This window comes from Phyllopteryx taeniolatus, unplaced genomic scaffold, assembly GCF_024500385.1.
Source record: "Phyllopteryx taeniolatus isolate TA_2022b unplaced genomic scaffold, UOR_Ptae_1.2 contig_67, whole genome shotgun sequence".
In the NCBI taxonomy this organism is placed as follows: domain Eukaryota; kingdom Metazoa; phylum Chordata; class Actinopteri; order Syngnathiformes; family Syngnathidae; genus Phyllopteryx; species Phyllopteryx taeniolatus.
The window spans coordinates 25753-42771 of NW_026903635.1; the positions used below are offsets into that span (position 1 = coordinate 25753).

The following is a 17019-nucleotide window of genomic DNA, read 5'->3' on the forward strand; positions in this document are numbered from 1 at the left end:
CAGTGATCAGACGAGCCCAAGGCTGCACGAGGTATAGCACGGTATGCGTTTTTTACCGTGGTGTAGCAGTGGTCTAAAGTATTATTTTCCCTGGTAGGACAGTCGATGTGCTGCTTGTATTTAGGGAGTTCGTGGTTGAGTTTAGCTTTGTTAAAGTCCCCGAGAATAATGAGGGGTGAGTCGGGGTGTTTTTTTTCAATTTCGTTGACTTGATCGGCGAGCGTTAGCAATGCGGCGTTCGTGTTAGCTTGAGGCGGAATATAGACGCCAGCGAGAATGAATGATGCGAACTCACGTGGGGAGTAGAATGGTTTACAGTTTAAGAATAGCGACTCCAAATGCGGGCTGCAGTGTGTGCTGATCACCGTGACGTCCGTACACCATTTTTCGTTGATATAGAGGCATATCCCGCCGCCCTTTGTTTTCCCCGATGATTCCATGTCGCGGTCCGCTCGTTGAATGTGGAAACCGGGAAGCATAACGATGCCATCGGGTACAGCGTCGCCGAGCCAGGTCTCCGTGAAGCACATGGCCGCGGAACGTCCGAAGTCTTTACTGGTCTTTAACAGAAGATGAAGCTCATCCATTTTGTTGGGTAGGGAGCGTACATTCGCGAGGTGGATCGACGGGAACGCCAATCTGTGTCCTCTCTTGCGGAGTTTCACCTGAATGCCGGCTCGCTTCCCTCTGTGGCGCCGCTTCTGTCTCCATGCGCCGAAAACCGCGGACGCCGCTCCGGTGAGTAACTCGGGGAAAAAACTGAGCGGATATTCGAAAGTTGGTGACAGAAAGTCCGGAGTAGACTCCTTGATGGTTAGCAGGTCTCCCCTTGTGTAAGTGAGTCGTGTAAGGTCTCCAAAGACGGACGAAAAACACAAAAAACACAAAAACAAAGACAATACTAGAGAGCGCGTTACCGAGGCGACCACACTGGTAGGCGCCATCTTGTAATTTTTGAGTGCTTTTAGTAGAATCAAAGTTAATGGGTTGCTGACGGGCCCTGTGAGGCTGGGGAGGTCGGTGAGACAGGGATGCCCTTTGTCCTCACTGCTTTACAGCCTTGTGGCGGAACCGCTGGCTGCCCTGCTCAAGCAGAATAATGGAATTAGGGGTATTCTGACACCAGCAAACAATGAAGTTAGAATTATTCAATACGCAGATGACACAAATTTGTTAGTCAGGGATGTAGAGAGTCTTACAATGGCTCTCCATGAACTGAATGTTTACTGCCAGGCCTCTGGCGCAAAGATAAATACAAATAAGACGACTATGGCTGTGTTTGGTGCGTTGCAGGCTACTCCTAGCACCTGGGGTTTTCGTGAGGCCGAGAACAGCTACAAAGTTCTGGGAGTCTTGTTAGGTAAGCTTGCGGAGGTATGTAATAGGAAAACATGGGAGAACATTTTGAACAAAATAGAAAGTCAACTTAACGTATGGAGGTTGAGAAATCTAACCCTGAAAGGTAAAGTCCTAGTAATAAACGCTTTGTGTATTTCAAAGTTGGTACATGCCCTGACTGTTACTGATTTGCCTGGTGACATTTTGAGTAAGCTAAAGGCAATTTTCAGTCGTTTCATGTGGAAGAGAGAAAAGGGTCTGGTGAGTCATGCTACGCTGATAGGGGATCATGGAGCGGGTGGTTTGGGGTTGATCGACATAGACACGAAGAAGAAATCTTTAAGGCTCAAAATCATCAAGAAATGTTTGGACTTGTCCTTCAGAGCCCCGTGGAAGGACTTTGTTATACCCACCCTGCGAGGGTTGGGGAATTATGGTGACTTTAACCTATGTCAAATGTTGCCGAGGTCATTGTTCCCCGCCCAAGATCCTTTTGAGAGGGAGGTTCTGGAGGCGTGGTGGTCGCTCAGGCCATGGGTGAGAGCAGAGCCAAAGTCGCTGCAACAATTGCTGAAAATTCCGCTGAGGTTCAACCCCGATCTCTTGGGCGGAGGGCCAGGGAGTGGGGAGAGAATGTTCAGCGATACCTTTGAGAGGGCAGGAATAAGTACTATTGGCGATTTATTAGATGGGAGCGGGAACTATGACATTGTCGGGGTTCGGACTCTGTTCCGGTCGCGGGGAGTCCTCTTCCGCAGAGCGGGTGTTTTGCGCTTGGCTGGAAGAATCAGGGAATCCATACTACGGAATTGGGGGTCTTTTCTGGAGGGTTCATCCTCTGGAGGGGACCCGGGGGCGGATCGGGATGTAGGTTTTGTGCTGGTTGACGGGACAAGGTTTTTTGGTTTGTCGGAGTGTAGCACAAAACGACTTTACAGGGTTTTGATAGCCGGAGTGTTCCGGAGACCTGCAGCGGAATGCACATGGACACGGACATTCCCTGCACTGACCATTACATCCATCTGGGCCAACATGTTCAATTGGTACACCGCACCAAAGGTCAGTAATAATGACTTCAAATTACGACACAGAATCATATTCCCTTGCACAACACTCAATGCAATTTCTCCTAGCGTTTATGGCAGAGACTGTATGGTGTGTAAAGAGGCACCCGAGGACTACGAACATCTTGTCCTCGGGTGCAGAGCCGTCCGTGAGTTCCGTTCTAGGTTGGAGGATCTCCTCGCAAGGAGGCTGGGCCTGAGGCTTCCCCCCCCGGTGGCACGTGAGGCTGGTGATCATAATGTCGGGTTTTTCCTTTTTGGTTTCGTCTCATCATCTTTCTCGTCATCAGTATCATTGCAGGACATCAATAGACCAGCCATCCGGTTACTTCTGGCCATTGCTCGTCACACGGTCATCGTCACGAGGAATATCTACTTGCATGACAAGGGCACCGGCGATCATTGGGCGATCTTCAAGGCTCAAGTTGAATCCCACTTTACTCTCCTACATGCCTTCTCTGCCAGCCGTTTTGTGGACTGTATCGCAAAAAACAATGGCCTTGTGAGAGTTTCACAGACTGGTCACCTCACTTTTTGTTTTTAAGTTTGATCACATGTACATATTGTAAATAATGAATTTTTTGATAATTAAAAAAAAAAAAAAAAAAAAAGAATGCACGATCTCAGAAGCTAAGCAGGGATGGGCCTGGTTAGTACTTGGATGGGAGACCTCCTGGGAATACCAGGTGCTGTAAGCTTCTTCACTTGAGATTCTCGTGGAATCGTTTTCTTATCGGTGGTTGACCTAAATTATAATGCAGTCATTCTCTCTCTTATGACTTACCGTCTCTTTATTCTGAGACAGAATCTTCACGTACCTCTTTTAAACATCTCGTTTCTCCTTTTCCGACAGTAAAAAAAAAAATAATTCGATAAACACATATATCTATATGTATATATATATATATATATATTAGTATCTCATGATACGTCACAATTTTATCACATCAGTGCTTTTAATTGGCTTGAGGCTAGGGATACGAAGGTATGGATTTTTAAATGATACGTAATTATTGCACATTATTGTGTGGACCCCAAGGCCACGGTTTATGAACCCGAACCACGTCCGAGGAATACATTACAGTGGAGTCAATGGCAGTATTATTAGGAGTAGATTAGGTAGAGTAAATTCAATCAGAATCAGCAGAATCAAAATTAGAATCCTCTTTTTTTGCCGAGTGTGTCAGAAACACACAAGGAATTTGTCTCCGGTAGTTGGAGCCCCTCTCGTGCGACAACGGACAGCCATTTGACAGAAAATACTTTGGAGACATTATCACATTAGACCAAAGTACGGAGAGTCACTGAGCAATGAAATTGTACCGGTAATGTGGTCATGTCGATGCAAATTTTGTGTTATTTTTTATTTTTTGACAATTGTGCAAATGATGCAGAGTCCTCTAGCAATTTAGAGCAATTTGAAATGACTGATCGAGCAATAATCTGGTACAGTGACAATTTTGCAAAACGTGAAGAGACTTCGAGAAATTTAAGCAGTATAAAGCGAATCGTAGTGCGATAATCTGGAACAGTGTCCATTGTGCAAATGGTGCAGATACTTCTCAACCACATGAGTGGCCAGTATTGGTCAACAACAGATATGCAAATTGTGCAGAGTGGCGAGACTACTACAGTGAATGCACGAATAATGTATAATTGGCCCGACAGAGATGGGACAACAATCTCAAGACAAATTGGCAGCATGTTACAATGCAATTGTAAGTGAACTGTTTAAGAAGTTAACGGTAAGCGGGACGAAAGTGTTGGAATGTCTGCTAGTTTTTGTTTGCATTGTTCGATAGCACTTGCCTGGGGGAAGGAGCTGGAAGAAGACAATTATATATGACTCGTGCACTCATTGTAGTAGTCTCGCCACGCTGCACTATTTGCATATCTGTTGTTGACCAATACTGGCCACTCATGCTAGTAGCATCTGCTCCAATTGCACACTGAAGAGAATCTACATTTGCACAATAAACGTTGTCCCAGATTATCGCACTACTCGCTTGAAGTCTCGGCGCCCTTTGCACAATGGTCATTGCACCGGACTATTGCAATATTAGTCTTTCGAACTGCTCTAAATGCTAGAGGACTCTGCATCTTTTTGCACAATTGTCAAAAAAAAATGAACCGGCATTACGATAGCAAGCAACCCTAAATTGCTCAGTGACTGTTTTTTGTCAACGTCTTTATGTCTCAAAAGTGTTCTCTGTCAATTGACTGTCTGTTGTCGTACGAGAGTGGCTCCAACTACCAAATTCCTTGTGTGTTTTTTGGACATACATGGCAAATAAAGATGACTCTGTTTCTGAAGAGTTGGTGACCAGGATGTGGAGGGTCCAAGAGGATTTTGCATGCTCTTGTCTGAGTTTTGGCAGCGTGCAAGTTCTCAAATTCTCTCGTGTGTTAACTTTTCAAAATCTATGATCTGATCACATATTTGTAGTGTTGAGAATGAGTTTGCATCATCCACACAAAAAACTCCAAAATAGACCAGCCAACAATTGGAGAATAAAAAATGACGCGATCCGCTCGATATTTTTAAGCGAAATTTGATATTTTTTAAATATAAAATGTTGCTTTTCAGGTAACCATGTGGCTTACGGCCATACTACCCTGAGAACGCCCGATCTCGTCGATCTCGGAAGCTAAGCAGGGGCGGGCCTGGTTAGTACTTGGATGGGAGACCGCCTGGGAATACCAGGTGCTGTAAGCTTTTTCACTTTAGATTCTCGTGGAATCGTTTTCTTATCGGTGGTTGACCTAAATTATAATGCAGTCATTCTCTCTCTTATGACTTACCATCTCTTTATTAGGAGACAGAATCTTCACGTACCTTTTTTAAACATCCCGTATCTCCTTTTCCGACAGTAAAAAAAAAAAAAAATCTATACACACATATATCTACATAGATATATATATATATATATATATTAGTATCACGTGATACGTCACGATTTTATCACATCAGTGCTTTTAATTCGCTCGAGGCTAAGGATACGAAGGTATGGATCTTTAAATGATACGTAATTATTGCACATTATTGTGTGGACCTCAAAGCCACGGTTTATGAACCCGAACCACTTCCGAGGAATACATTACAGTCGAGTGAATGGCAGTATTAGAAGGAGTAGATTAGATAAATTCAATCAGAATCAGCAGAATAAAAATCAGAATCTATATTTGCCGAGTATGTCAGAAACATACAAGGAATTTGTCTCCGGTACTTGGAGCCCCTCTCGTGCGATAACGGATAGCCATTTGACAGAAAATACTTTGGAGACATAATCACATGAGACCAAAGTACAGAGAATCACTGAGCAATGAAAGGTTAGCGGTAATGTGGTCATGTCAATGCAAATTTTGTGTTATTTTTTATTTTTTGACAATTGTGCAAATGATGCAGAGTCCTCTAGCAATTTAGAGCAATTTGAAATGACTGATCGAGCAATAATCTGGTACAGTGACAATTTTGCAAAACGTGAAGAGACTTCGAGAAATTTAAGCAGTATAAAGCGAATCGTAGTGCGATAATCTGGAACAGTGTCCATTGTGCAAATGGTGCAGATACTTCTCAACCACATGAGTGGCCAGTATTGGTCAACAACAGATATGCAAATTGTGCAGAGTGGCGAGACTACTACAGTGAATGCACGAATAATGTATAATTGGCCCGACAGAGATGGGACAACAATCTCAAGACAAATTGGCAGCATGTTACAATGCAATTGTAAGTGAACTGTTTAAGAAGTTAACGGTAAGCGGGACGAAAGTGTTGGAATGTCTGCTAGTTTTTGTTTGCATTGTTCGATAGCACTTGCCTGGGGGAAGGAGCTGGAAGAAGACAATTATATATGACTCGTGCACTCATTGTAGTAGTCTCGCCACGCTGCACTATTTGCATATCTGTTGTTGACCAATACTGGCCACTCATGCTAGTAGCATCTGCTCCAATTGCACACTGAAGAGAATCTACATTTGCACAATAAACGTTGTCCCAGATTATCGCACTACTCGCTTGAAGTCTCGGCGCCCTTTGCACAATGGTCATTGCACCGGACTATTGCAATATTAGTCTTTCGAACTGCTCTAAATGCTAGAGGACTCTGCATCTTTTTGCACAATTGTCCAAAAAAAATGAACCGGCATTACGATAGCTAGCAACCCTAAATTGCTCAGTGACTGTTTTTTGTCAACGTCTTTATGTCTCAAAAGTGTTCTCTGTCAATTGACTGTCTGTTGTCGTACGAGAGTGGCTCCAACTACCAAATTCCTTGTGTGTTTTTTGGACATACATGGCAAATAAAGATGACTCTGTTTCTGAAGAGTTGGTGACCAGGATGTGGAGGGTCCAAGAGGATTTTGCATGCTCTTGTCTGAGTTTTGGCAGCGTGCAAGTTCTCAAATTCTCTCGTGTGTTAACTTTTCAAAATCTATGATCTGATCACATATTTGTAGTGTTGAGAATGAGTTTGCATCATCCACACAAAAAACTCCAAAATAGACCAGCCAACAATTGGAGAATAAAAAATGACGCGATCCGCTCGATATTTTTAAGCGAAATTTGATATTTTTTAAATATAAAATGTTGCTTTTCAGGTAACCATGTGGCTTACGGCCATACTACCCTGAGAAGGCTCGTTGTGTGGTAGAGTGGCTGCAGGCGTGGAGGTTTGGCACAGCTGCACTCGTTAGTGGAGCATGAGCAGTACAGGCAGCAGGAGCTCTGTGCTCCTCTGGCTACCTGTTACTTGTGTTTTTTGATTGTTTTTTTTGGTTTTTGGTTTTTGCTTTTTGCTTTTTGTTTTGGGTTTTGTTTTTTTGTTTGTGACCTTTTTCCTCCTCCCAGCTTCCCGCTGTGGAGGAGTGTTTTGTCTTAATTGTTTTTCACCCTTTCAGGTCAAATGGACGGATTGGTTGTTGGTCAGGACAGGCTTAAGGACACGAAGCAGGTGAACAGGATGGATTCGGGGCGAGGAGAAGGTTTGACGGGTTGCAGTGGTGTGGTGAATAAAAATGTCGTGACAAGAAGGTATGAGAGAGTTAACTTTAATTCTTGAAATTGACAATGGTGATGCCATTACTCCATTAATATTAATTAGGGGAACGGCTGAAGTATGTGGGAGCATTACAGCATGCAGGGTTATTGCAAAGGATAAATATGAAGTGACTGTTAATTCTGTCAATGCAAAGGAGAAACTGCTTGATGGTTTTTGTATTGGGAGTGCCAGAATTCATGGCAGGGAAGTTACCTCTGATGAGCTGGTTGTTTCTTTTATGGGGCTGCCAGCTTATATAGAGGATAATGATATCCTGGAGAAACTACAGGCTTGGGGAGTTTCAGCGGTCTCTGAGGTGAGGAGGAGAATGTGGCCGGGAACGGACATCGCGGACGGCACAAGGTTTGTGAAGGTAAAATTCACCACCACTGTACAGTCTCTGCCTTACTCGGCTAGGTTTGTCACAGCGGCAGGTCCGGAGTACTTTCGTGTTATTCACGATCGACAGGTCAAAGTTTGTCGAGGGTGTCTCTCTCCCAGCCATGTGTACAGGGACTGTCCCGAGTTTCTGTGTAGGAAGTGTGGAGTCCAGGGGCATTATGCCCGCGAGTGTCAGGTGCCCAATTCGCAAAGGTGTGCTACATGCAGGCAATATTTTCCCCTTTGTGTTTGTGAAAAGGGGAAATTAGATGGGGGGGGGGATGCCTTGTACCCGGGGTGCTGATGCCAAGTCTTCCATCCTCCCTGTTTCGTCTGGATCGGTGGCTGCTGGTCTGGGGGAATCAACTTTGACACGTTTGCTGGTGGAGGCGCCTGTGACGGTGGGGGCTGGAGGTGTTGTTCCTCGCCCTACTCCTGAACGGGGGGGAGGGGAGGAAATCCCTATCCCTGATGCCTGGGTGGCAGAGGCTGAACCTGAGATGGGGGTGAGTGCTGGGCCGTCTCCACTCTCTGCCCCTGAACAGGAGGAGGCGACTGTTGAATTTAGGCGTACTCCTAGGCCGACGATTAAAAGTCCTAAGCGGAGGAAAGACCAAATACAGTCTGTGTCTTCTATTCAGAAGGGAGGCACCTCACAGAACAGTGAGGGGAGGAATCAGACTGGGCTCTCAGGAGGGAATGTTTCGATTGAGCGGCTGGCGCGTTTTCCCGTGTCACAGCTATTCCCCCCTCGTATCACCCGTTCGTCTGCCACCCTAGAACCAGTCCTGGACTCAGATGAAGGCATGGAGATTGATGTGATGGAGCGGAAGAAACGGCAATCTGAAGGCACTGGGAAGGGCGGGCTTAAAAAAAGTAAGTAGACTCGACGCGTCCATCTTTTCGTTTTTTGCTTATGATGAATTTTCTCCTGGTGTCAGCAAATGCCTGTGGTCTTCGTAGTGACCATAAAATTCACAACATTATGTGCCACACCAAGTGGGATATTTTGTGCTTGCAAGAAACTTGGTGGGAGGGCGAGCACATTAAGAAAATAGAAAATATGAAGCTTGGTTCGCTTCACGTGGCATTAGGCACATCAAGATCTTGTGGGGTTGCCATTTTGACGAAATGCGGCCCCTTGGGTTATCCCACCCTAGTGCATGCTGACAATCAGGGGAGATTCATTGTGGTCGAATATGATGGACCGTTGAAGTTCCGATTGATTAACATTTACGCTCCCAATGTGGAGTTAGATAGGAGGGACTTTTTCCTGCATGTATTCTCCTTTGTGACTGATAGAACCTTGTTGATTGGTGATTTCAATACATATCTCAGCAAACTGGATGTCAGTGTAAATAATGTTTTTAGGACTGATGTTAGCAGGAATTGTCTTTTAGATCTGATGACCGGTAATAATATGGTAGAAATCTGGAGGACTTTAAATCTAAGTCGGCCAGTTTTCTCCAGGGCGCAGGTTGTCCAAAATGAACTGAAGCAATCACGCATCGATCTCTGTTTAACATCAGCCTCTCTTGTGCAGAATCTGGACAGGCCACTGTACACATGGTCGAGTCAGAGTGACCACGCTTTGCTCTCCGTTGAACTGGTACTTGGGGGAAGTCGGAGGACCGGCGGGCTTTGGGTGCTAAACAACTCCCTTCTGAAGGATGATTGCTACGTTTCCAGGGTGAGCGGGCTCCTTGGCTTGGCTAAGATGGAGCTTGAATGTGTTGACAACGTTATAGACTGGTGGGAGAGTTTTAAAACGAGGGTTAAAAAGATAACTATAAGCTACTGTAAAAAGAAAAACTGGTTAGAGAAATTGGAGGAGAGGGCCGTAAGAAATCGGTTACTGGAGATTACGACAGCTGCCGCGCACCGGCAAGGACCAGTAAACCCTGAGCTGTTCTTGCTGAGGAATAAATTGGAGTCAATGGAAATTAAAAAATGTAGAGGTGCGGTCCTTAGGGCGAGGGCGCAATACGCAGTGGAAGGGGAACGCTCCACTGCTTTTTTCTTTGGACTCGAGAAAGCAAAGCAGAGTAAAGCCTATTTTAATTCTTTAGTGTCGGAAAGTTCAAATAAGGTGCTAACGGATGTAGGGGACATTTTGGAGGAAGTGGAGCGTTTTTACGGAGATTTATTTGCATCACAACGCACCTCACGTAATAATGCTCTGGAGGCAGTGGGTGCTTTAAATAAGGCTTTGACCCAAGAGGATATGAAATTGTGTGATGCTCCCATCTCTGAGGCAGAAGTTTTTAGCGCTATATTGTCTTTAAATAAAAACAAAAGCCCGGGGAGGGATGGAATAACTGCTGAATTTTACACAGCGTTTGTAAGCCAACTCACGCCCATATTGCACAGGGTTTTTACAAGTATGCAGACATTCGATCGGGTTGCCCCGACTTTCAGCGAAGGGATTGTCTCACTGATTTTTAAACAGGGGGACCGTACAAATCTTGGGAATTACAGGCCCATTAGTTTGTTGAACAGTGACTACAAGGTCCTCGCGAAGGTTTTAGCGAATAGGCTTAAAGTGGTGATAGGCAACATTATTTCAGAAACACAAACATATGGTATACCACGCAGGGAAATTGCTGACACAATTTTGACTCTAAAATATTTGATTAAACGGATGAATGACACGCGTGGGATCCATGTATGCATTGATTTTGAGAAAGCATTTGACAGAGTTGAGCACGATTTCTTATGGTTGGTTTTAAAGAAGTTTGGTTTTGGTCAAATCTTCATAGAATGGATTCAGAGGTTATATTTGAGTGCTTTTAGTAGAATCAAAGTTAATGGGTTGCTGACGGGCCCTGTGAGGCTGGGGAGGTCGGTGAGGCAGGGATGCCCTTTGTCCTCACTGCTTTACAGCCTTGTGGCGGAACCGCTGGCTGCCCTGCTCAAGCAGAATAATGGAATTAGGGGTATTCTGACACCAGCAAACAATGAAGTTAGAATTATTCAATATGCAGATGACACAAATTTGTTAGTCAGGGATGTAGAGAGTCTTAAAATGGCTCTCCATGAACTGAATGTTTACTGCCAGGCCTCTGGCGCAAAGATAAATACAAATAAGACGACTATGGCTGTGTTTGGTGCGTTGCAGGCTACTCCTAGCACCTGGGGTTTTCGTGAGGCCGAGAACAGCTACAAAGTTCTGGGAGTCTTGTTAGGTAAGCTTGCGGAGGTATGTAATAGGAAAACATGGGAGAACATTTTGAACAAAATAGAAAGTCAACTTAACGTATGGAGGTTGAGAAATCTAACCCTGAAAGGTAAAGTCCTAGTAATAAACGCTTTGTGTATTTCAAAGTTGGTACATGCCCTGACTGTTACTGATTTGCCTGGTGACATTTTGAGTAAGCTAAAGGCAATTTTCAGTCGTTTCATGTGGAAGAGAGAAAAGGGTCTGGTGAGTCATGCTACGCTGATAGGGGATCATGGAGCGGGTGGTTTGGGGTTGATCGACATAGACACGAAGAAGAAATCTTTAAGGCTCAAAATCATCAAGAAATGTTTGGACTTGTCCTTCACAGCCCCGTGGAAGGACTTTGTTATACCCACCCTGCGAGGGTTGGGGAATTATGGTGACTTTAACCTATGTCAAATGTTGCCGAGGTCATTGTTCCCCGCCCAAGATCCTTTTGAGAGGGAGGTTCTGGAGGCGTGGTGGTCGCTCAGGCCATGGGTGAGAGCAGAGCCAAAGTCGCTGCAACAATTGCTGAAAATTCCGCTGAGGTTCAACCCCGATCTCATGGGCGGAGGGCCAGGGAGTGGGGAGAGAATGTTCAGCGATACCTTTGAGAGGGCAGGAATAAGTACTATTGGGGATTTATTAGATGGGAGCGGGAACTATGACATTGTCGGGGTTCGGACTCTGTTCCGGTCGCGGGGAGTCCTCTTCCGCAGAGCGGGTGTTTTGCGCTTGGCTGGAAGAATCAGGGAATCCATACTACGGAATTGGGGGTCTTTTCTGGAGGGTTCATCCTCTGGAGGGGACCCGGGGGCGGATCGGGATGTAGGTTTTGTGCTGGTTGACGGGACAAGGTTTTTTGGTTTGTCGGAGTGTAGCACAAAACGACTTTACAGGGTTTTGATAGCCGGAGTGTTCCGGAGACCTGCAGCGGAACGCACATGGACACGGACATTCCCTGCACTGACCATTACATCCATCTGGGCCAACATGTTCAATTGGTACACCGCACCAAAGGTCAGTAATACTGACTTCAAATTACGACACAGAATCATATTCCCTTGCACAACACTCAATGCAATTTCTCCTAGCGTTTATGGCAGAGACTGTATGGTGTGTAAAGAGGCACCCGAGGACTACGAACATCTTGTCCTCGGGTGCAGAGCCGTCCGTGAGTTCCGTTCTAGGTTGGAGGATCTCCTCGCAAGGAGGCTGGGCCTGAGGCTTCCCCCCCCCGGTGGCACGTGAGGCTGGTGATCATAATGTCGGGTTTTTCCTTTTTGGTTTCGTCTCATCATCTTTCTCGTCATCAGTATCATTGCAGGCCATCAATAGACCAGCCATCCGGTTACTTCTGGCCATTGCTCGTCACACGGTCATCGTCACGAGGAATATCTACTTGCATGACAAGGGCACCGGCGATCATTGGGCGATCTTCAAGGCTCAAGTTGAATCCCACTTTACTCTCCTACATGCCTTCTCTGCCAGCCGTTTTGTGGACTGTATCGCAAAAAACAATGGCCTTGTGAGAGTTTCACAGACTGGTCACCTCTTTTGTTTTAAGTTTGATCACATGTACATATTGTAAATAATGAATTTTTTGATAATAAAAAAAAAAAAAAAAAAAAGAACGCCCGATCTCGTCCGATCTCGGAAGCTAAGCAGGGGCGGGCCTGGTTAGTACTTGGATGGGAGACCGCCTGGGAATACCAGGTGCTGTAAGCTTTTTCACTTTAGATTCTCGTGGAATCGTTTTCTTATCGGTGGTTGACCTAAATTATAATGCAGTCATTCTCTCTCTTATGACTTACCATCTCTTTATTAGGAGACAGAATCTTCACGTACCTTTTTTAAACATCCCGTATCTCCTTTTCCGACAGTAAAAAAAAAAATATATATATACACACATATATCTACATATATATATCTATATATATAGATATATATATATTAGTATCACGTGATACGTCACGATTTTATCACATCAGTGCTTTTAATTCGCTCGAGGCTAAGGATACGAAGGTATGGATCTTTAAATGATACGTAATTATTGCACATTATTGTGTGGACCTCAAAGCCACGGTTTATGAACCCGAACCACTTCCGAGGAATACATTACAGTCGAGTGAATGGCAGTATTAGAAGGAGTAGATTAGATAAATTCAATCAGAATCAGCAGAATAAAAATCAGAATCTATATTTGCCGAGTATGTCAGAAACATACAAGGAATTTGTCTCCGGTACTTGGAGCCCCTCTCGTGCGATAACGGATAGCCATTTGACAGAAAATACTTTGGAGACATAATCACATGAGACCAAAGTACAGAGAATCACTGAGCAATGAAAGGTTAGCGGTAATGTGGTCATGTCAATGCAAATTTTGTGTTATTTTTTATTTTTTGACAATTGTGCAAATGATGCAGAGTCCTCTAGCAATTTAGAGCAATTTGAAATGACTGATCGAGCAATAATCTGGTACAGTGACAATTTTGCAAAACGTGAAGAGACTTCGAGAAATTTAAGCAGTATAAAGCGAATCGTAGTGCGATAATCTGGAACAGTGTCCATTGTGCAAATGGTGCAGATACTTCTCAACCACATGAGTGGCCAGTATTGGTCAACAACAGATATGCAAATTGTGCAGAGTGGCGAGACTACTACAGTGAATGCACGAATAATGTATAATTGGCCCGACAGAGATGGGACAACAATCTCAAGACAAATTGGCAGCATGTTACAATGCAATTGTAAGTGAACTGTTTAAGAAGTTAACGGTAAGCGGGACGAAAGTGTTGGAATGTCTGCTAGTTTTTGTTTGCATTGTTCGATAGCACTTGCCTGGGGGAAGGAGCTGGAAGAAGACAATTATATATGACTCGTGCACTCATTGTAGTAGTCTCGCCACGCTGCACTATTTGCATATCTGTTGTTGACCAATACTGGCCACTCATGCTAGTAGCATCTGCTCCAATTGCACACTGAAGAGAATCTACATTTGCACAATAAACGTTGTCCCAGATTATCGCACTACTCGCTTGAAGTCTCGGCGCCCTTTGCACAATGGTCATTGCACCGGACTATTGCAATATTAGTCTTTCGAACTGCTCTAAATGCTAGAGGACTCTGCATCTTTTTGCACAATTGTCCAAAAAAAATGAACCGGCATTACGATAGCTAGCAACCCTAAATTGCTCAGTGACTGTTTTTTGTCAACGTCTTTATGTCTCAAAAGTGTTCTCTGTCAATTGACTGTCTGTTGTCGTACGAGAGTGGCTCCAACTACCAAATTCCTTGTGTGTTTTTTGGACATACATGGCAAATAAAGATGACTCTGTTTCTGAAGAGTTGGTGACCAGGATGTGGAGGGTCCAAGAGGATTTTGCATGCTCTTGTCTGAGTTTTGGCAGCGTGCAAGTTCTCAAATTCTCTCGTGTGTTAACTTTTCAAAATCTATGATCTGATCACATATTTGTAGTGTTGAGAATGAGTTTGCATCATCCACACAAAAAACTCCAAAATAGACCAGCCAACAATTGGAGAATAAAAAATGACGCGATCCGCTCGATATTTTTAAGCGAAATTTGATATTTTTTAAATATAAAATGTTGCTTTTCAGGTAACCATGTGGCTTACGGCCATACTACCCTGAGAACGCCCGATCTCGTCCGATCTCGGAAGCTAAGCAGGGGCGGGCCTGGTTAGTACTTGGATGGGAGACCGCCTGGGAATACCAGGTGCTGTAAGCTTTTTCACTTTAGATTCTCGTGGAATCGTTTTCTTATCGGTGGTTGACCTAAATTATAATGCAGTCATTCTCTCTCTTATGACTTACCATCTCTTTATTAGGAGACAGAATCTTCACGTACCTTTTTTAAACATCCCGTATCTCCTTTTCCGACAGTAAAAAAAATAAAAAATCTATACACACATATATCTACATATATATATCTACATATATATATATATATATATATTAGTATCACGTGATACGTCACGATTTTATCACATCAGTGCTTTTAATTCGCTCGAGGCTAAGGATACGAAGGTATGGATCTTTAAATGATACGTAATTATTGCACATTATTGTGTGGACCTCAAAGCCACGGTTTATGAACCCGAACCACTTCCGAGGAATACATTACAGTCGAGTGAATGGCAGTATTAGAAGGAGTAGATTAGATAAATTCAATCAGAATCAGCAGAATAAAAATCAGAATCTATATTTGCCGAGTATGTCAGAAACATACAAGGAATTTGTCTCCGGTACTTGGAGCCCCTCTCGTGCGATAACGGATAGCCATTTGACAGAAAATACTTTGGAGACATAATCACATGAGACCAAAGTACAGAGAATCACTGAGCAATGAAAGGTTAGCGGTAATGTGGTCATGTCAATGCAAATTTTGTGTTATTTTTTATTTTTTGACAATTGTGGAATTGATGCAGAGTCCTCTAGCAATTTAGAGCAATTTGAAATGACTGATTGAGCAATAATCTGGTACAGTGACAATTTTGCAAAACGTGAAGAGACTTCGAGAAATTTAAGCAGTATAAAGCGAATCGTAGTGCGATAATCTGGAACAGTGTCCATTGTGCAAATGGTGCAGATACTTCTCAACCACATGAGTGCCCAGTATTGGTCAACAACAGATATGCAAATTGTGCAGAGTGGCGAGACTACTACAGTGAATGCACGAATAATGTATAATTGGCCCGACAGAGATGGGACAACAATCTCAAGACAAATTGGCAGCATGTTACAATGCAATTGTAAGTGAACTGTTTAAGAAGTTAATGGTAAGCGGGACGAAAGTGTTGGAATGTCTGCTAGTTTTTGTTTGCATTGTTCGATAGCACTTGCCTGGGGGAAGGAGCTGGAAGAAGACAATTATATATGACTCGTGCACTCATTGTAGTAGTCTCGCCACGCTGCACTATTTGCATATCTGTTGTTGACCAATACTGGCCACTCATGCTAGTAGCATCTGCTCCAATTGCACACTGAAGAGAATCTACATTTGCACAATAAACGTTGTCCCAGATTATCGCACTACTCGCTTGAAGTCTCGGCGCCCTTTGCACAATGGTCATTGCACCGGACTATTGCAATATAAGTCTTTCGAACTGCTCTAAATGCTAGAGGACTCTGCATCTTTTTGCACAATTGTCCAAAAAAAATGAACCGGCATTACGATAGCTAGCAACCCTAAATTGCTCAGTGACTGTTTTTTGTCAACGTCTTTATGTCTCAAAAGTGTTCTCTGTCAATTGACTGTCTGTTGTCGTACGAGAGTGGCTCCAACTACCAAATTCCTTGTGTGTTTTTTGGACATACATGGCAAATAAAGATGACTCTGTTTCTGAAGAGTTGGTGACCAGGATGTGGAGGGTCCAAGAGGATTTTGCATGCTCTTGTCTGAGTTTTGGCAGCGTGCAAGTTCTCAAATTCTCTCGTGTGTTAACTTTTCAAAATCTATGATCTGATCACATATTTGTAGTGTTGAGAATGAGTTTGCATCATCCACACAAAAAACTCCAAAATAGACCAGCCAACAATTGGAGAATAAAAAATGACGCGATCCGCTCGATATTTTTAAGCGAAATTTGATATTTTTTAAATATAAAATGTTGCTTTTCAGGTAACCATGTGGCTTACGGCCATACTACCCTGAGAACGCCCGATCTCGTCCGATCTCGGAAGCTAAGCAGGGGCGGGCCTGGTTAGTACTTGGATGGGAGACCGCCTGGGAATACCAGGTGCTGTAAGCTTTTTCACTTTAGATTCTCGTGGAATCGTTTTCTTATCGGTGGTTGACCTAAATTATAATGCAGTCATTCTCTCTCTTATGACTTACCATCTCTTTATTAGGAGACAGAATCTTCACGTACCTTTTTTAAACATCCCGTATCTCCTTTTCCGACAGTAAAAAAAAATAAAAATCTATACACACATATATCTACATATATATATCTATATATATATATATATATT

The 17019-nt window shown here is 43.7% G+C and overlaps 3 non-coding genes across 3 annotated transcripts; all 3 read left to right on the top strand.

Annotated features, from left to right (window-relative positions):
* The first annotated feature begins 5000 nt into the window (after positions 1–5000).
* Positions 5001–5118, top strand: LOC133473929 (5S ribosomal RNA). Its single transcript, XR_009787285.1, has one exon. It is a non-coding gene; the product is annotated as a 5S ribosomal RNA (ribosomal RNA).
* Positions 5119–14654: 9536 nt separating this feature from the next.
* LOC133473919 (5S ribosomal RNA) lies at positions 14655–14773 on the top strand. Its single transcript, XR_009787277.1, has one exon. It is a non-coding gene; the product is annotated as a 5S ribosomal RNA (ribosomal RNA).
* A 1904-nt stretch (positions 14774–16677) lies between these two features.
* On the top strand, positions 16678–16796 carry LOC133473928 (5S ribosomal RNA). The gene has a single exon (XR_009787284.1). It is a non-coding gene; the product is annotated as a 5S ribosomal RNA (ribosomal RNA).
* The last annotated feature ends 223 nt before the right edge of the window (positions 16797–17019 follow it).